Source organism: Myotis yumanensis, unplaced genomic scaffold (genome assembly GCF_028538775.1).
Source record: "Myotis yumanensis isolate MYYU_CA2020_CCGP unplaced genomic scaffold, mMyoYum1.0.hap1 SCAF_6, whole genome shotgun sequence".
Taxonomy (NCBI): domain Eukaryota; kingdom Metazoa; phylum Chordata; class Mammalia; order Chiroptera; family Vespertilionidae; genus Myotis; species Myotis yumanensis.
In genome coordinates this window covers 2016391-2020552 of record NW_027223757.1, presented here as the reverse complement: position 1 = coordinate 2020552, position 4162 = coordinate 2016391, and the positions used below count along the sequence as shown (strand labels likewise).

The window sequence follows — 4162 nt, the reverse complement described above, 5'->3', positions numbered from 1 at the left end:
TTTTCAGAGCCATCTGCGTGTGATGATGGGAAATTAGAGGGCCGTGTACTTGTGTGTGTGTTTAAATAGCTTATTTACAGGGTCAGTTTTGGCATTTCAGTGAAAGAGTGGCCCAGGTTTGACGGTGTCACTGTGAGAGGTTTCCTGTGCGCTGCATGTCAACGCCCCTGGGGCTCGGGAAGGGGATCCACGGTGCCAGCCTCTTGCAAACGCATCGCTCATTAGCCACCGCGCCCGCCACGCTGCCGGCTCCTTCCCTCCACTCGCCACCATCCCCCGCGACTCGGGCAAGAGCGACATGCTGCCGCGTGGAGTAATGTTCTATTTTGTACCTTTGATCTTCCTGGCTCCGGGATTTGTCTTCTGTCCAACAGTCCTGGCTAACGGGGCGCTGCTTTCTCTCTCTACAGCTCAGTGTGTAAGGATTTTAAAACACTTTTTTTGGTTTTGTTTTGGTTCCTTTGGGGGAGGTGTGTGTGGAGGGGGACCTGGGAGAAGGAGTTTAAGAAAAAATAACCCGGGTTACGGATGTGGACTTCACCGATGTGCAACTTGACCCAAACAATTGCTTCCTTCCTGTTGGGTGATAGTTTTGAAGCGTTTGCTCTTCAGGTCCTGCATCTCGGTGCAAGTCATTTATTTCCATTTATTTTCAACTTTACTGCCACACTTTAGTTTTTCTGCACTATTTTGACAGAAAATTGGCATCCTCAGCTTGTCAACCGTGTAGGGAAACTTTTAAGTCCTTGTCATTTTTCAATGTCAGTCTTATAATTTGGTAATTATTGTCTAAAAATAGTCCTGGGTGTCTCAGTCCCCGCTCTGGGCTCTCTGGGCTCTCTGGGCTCTGCAGGAGAATGTGCACATGATGATAAAGCCTGATAAAACCCGGGCAGCCCTGGTTCCTCCCATGGCAACATGCCTGAGCCATGATTGTGCTTTTATAACCTGTGTCTCAATAGACCGCATGACAGTCCTGGCTTGGTTCTGGTTGAGCCATCTTAACCTTGAATGGTCAAGTCCTTCCCAGCCAGGCCTGGTGGACAGAGCCCCCTGCTGGAGGGTCTGGGGACCAGGTTCCCAGGGGAAACAGGAGGGTCTCTCCCAAGAGCTGGGAGACCAGGAGGTCGGAACATAAACCCACGCTGGGAAGGAACCCACGGGCTGCCGTTGACCGACAGCAGGAATCAATATCATCGCAAAGGGTTTTTTTCTATAGCATTTTATTTCCATTTGAAAGATTGGGTAATAAAGACAGAGACTTTGACTTACTTAAATCTCTATAGTTTCTCAGGTTAGTAATTCCTGAGAAATGATTCTTTAGGCTGCTGGTACCCACGCTGGAAGAAAAGGTGCCCCATCCTTAAGTAAGTTTTGAAAATGGCGGACTAAGTACAATAAAACATGACCATTTTAAAAATTAAAAAATAAATGGCTACAGAATAGATTACATGTACAATTCACTTAAAAAATGCGACCCTTTGCAGCAGAACTTTTCAGGGTCTTTAATGTGAAAAGAACATTTCAAACAAAACACAGTTTTCCTGAAACTCGTCGGATCATGGACCTTGATTTTGTGGCACATGTATTAATATTTTTGCAAGTATTTCACAGAACATCAGTGTAGGAAATCCATTAGTGTTTCTTTGTTTTTCTACGAGTTCTTTTGACCAATATTTCACTTTAGTTTTACTCTAATTTATCATTAAACTGGAGGCTATTTCTTATCAGTATTTACTATTGTTGTTTTAATACTGAGGGACACACTGCTTTGCATTAAGATGGTCAGTAATATTTTATATTCATCTTGGACCTATATCTATTCAGTGTTTATAGTAGCCTGATCAATATCTTCATTTAGACTTAAGTTCATTTAAATTTTGTAAAGACTATTTTTCCTTAGTGTTTATGAGATGCTTTGTTCTACGATTTTGCAGTTTTGAAAATAAGACTAGAATTGTTTGCATTTTAGATTTATAAGCAAATGAGATATTGATTCTGTAAGGAAAAAAGTGCAATGGTCTCATACAGGTATTATGGGACCGAACCATTCTCGTAAAATTAAATTGTTTGAAAAGGAAGGCATTTTATTTTTATTGCTATTTCCATAGTAATATTTTAAAGGCTTCCTCTTAAATTTCATATTTAAAAACGTTTTTATAGGCTCGTATACAGATAGATTTCACTTAGCAAGTGTGCCTGAGCAAGGGGGAGATTTACTAGGAAACATGAAATCTCGCGAGAAGGCTCTAACTTTGCAGGATTTCGCATTTGAAATATTTGCAAGCTCTAATGGTTTAGGTTACAGTTTAATAAAAGAGTGTCCTTGTCTAACCTTGTCTAATTCTGATTTTCCGCAGTCACTGTATCGCCTACGTCTTAGGCCCTAAGACACTGAATCCCAACTCAGTCTTGGTCCAAAGCCCGAGGCCCCTCCTCCAATCGGCTTCAAGGGAGAGGCCCGAGTCCCAGGGACACGGTCCGTGGCCCAGCTTCTGGCCTGCCCTCCCAGCCCGTGTCGCGTGGACTCTGCTCTGTGTCGTTGGGCCCTGTGACGTGGCATGACGTGGCCAGCCTCACGCGGATCCCAGCGCTCACCAATGCTGCGTGGGCACATCATTCCCGGAAGACTCCGGCTTTAGGAAGAGTGGCTTCACTCGGGACCAGGAGCAAATGAACTCCAGACCCGGAACCCCCCTTCCTGCTGCGCCCCAGGTGGCCTGTGACTCCCCTCCAACCAGGCGCCTCGCTCTCCTGGGGGAGCGCACCTGGCCAGCCCCTGTCGCTGGTCAGTGTGACTAAGCGAGGCGCCCGCAGCTCAAGTTTTACAGAGAATTTTCCTTCCCACGGAGCTCCCTGGACCCGGATCCTGCACACGGTACTTTTCAGGCCAAACACAAAGTCCAGTTGCCAAGTGCCCTGCCCTTCTCTCCCCTCAGCTGCCAGCCCTGCCGATTGCTTTGGGGGGAAAGTAGGGTGCCCCACAGAGGGACCCTGTGAGCGGCTGACCCCTCTGCCCTTGGGGCGCCCGTGTCCCAGGCCACTTTCCCGAGGCTGAGGCTGGGCCTCCGATAGGTTGCCTGCATCACCCCACTTCCTTTCCCCATAGGCGTCTCCCAGTCTAATTATAGCCTGTGATCCCGTGGCCAGCCAGGAGCCGACTAATACACAGTCACCGGCGTTCGCTCCCCGAGGCGGTGCAGCATCTATAATTATATCTTTCGTTTGGGATTCACTTTTTAAACGTTTGCCTAATGTGTGCCGCACTCGGGTGGCTGGGTGTGCTCCGCCCACCAGTCCATCCTCAGAACGGAACTCACACCACTGACCCAGCAATATCCTGAGCGAGTAAAACCCCAAGAGGCACTCGAAAAAATCTCCAGCAGTTTGTGGAATTAAAAACTAAATTTAACCTTGTGATAGAAAAAGAGTAAAATAAAATGTGCCCTTAACAACAGCAGAGTCAGTGACTGTGGAAATGATGGTCTACAGAATGTTTCACCGCATGGAACTTGGTTTGTGATGTTTTATGAAATAAAGGAGAGTCGCAAAGAACCGTGATGCTCTGAGCCTGTTTCCGGGAAAAACAGACAAACAGATCTAGGCAGAGAGCGGCTTGGAAATCAGCGCACTCAAGGCACTCACATAGCTCTCTACCCGCAATGAGATAATGGATGCGTTTTCATTTTTTAAAGAACTTTTGCTGATCTTTATTCCCTCCAACATGCATTGCTGTAGCAGTGAGAAAGCAATGAGTGTTATTTCTAATTAAAAGTAGTCAAGCCCACGGGTTTGTCTCGTGTTGAAGCAACATGGAGCTGTGACCCAGTCCGCGGGGGTTCCTCTCAGCTCCTGCTGGGACTAAGGTGTCAGGGACTCCGGACCCCGCCCGGTGGGTCCTAAATGACCTTCCTGAGCACCAGAGCGCCTCCCACCGCGTCCTCGGCTCTCTTGCACCTGACCTGGACTTGGCCTGGCTCCCAGGGGTGGGCGGGCCTGCTCTTGCTTCTCAGGGCAAAGTTCAGCCTGGTCTCAGGGGCGACACTCCCAGAATCCCACTGCTCGCAGTGCTCTGGAAAGTTCCCATCCTCACGTCTCTGAGATTTAAAAAACTGTGAGCATGTGTCCCCACCCCGCTGGGGACAGAGCTGGAAAGCACCTG

General features: G+C 47.9%; 1 long non-coding RNA gene across 1 annotated transcript; it reads left to right on the top strand.

Annotated features, from left to right (window-relative positions):
* Positions 1-252: 252 nt before the first annotated feature.
* Positions 253-3787, top strand: LOC139012041 (uncharacterized). Its single transcript, XR_011471794.1, has 2 exons — positions 253-418; positions 2361-3787. It is a non-coding gene; the product is annotated as an uncharacterized lncRNA (long non-coding RNA).
* Positions 3788-4162: the final 375 nt, after the last annotated feature.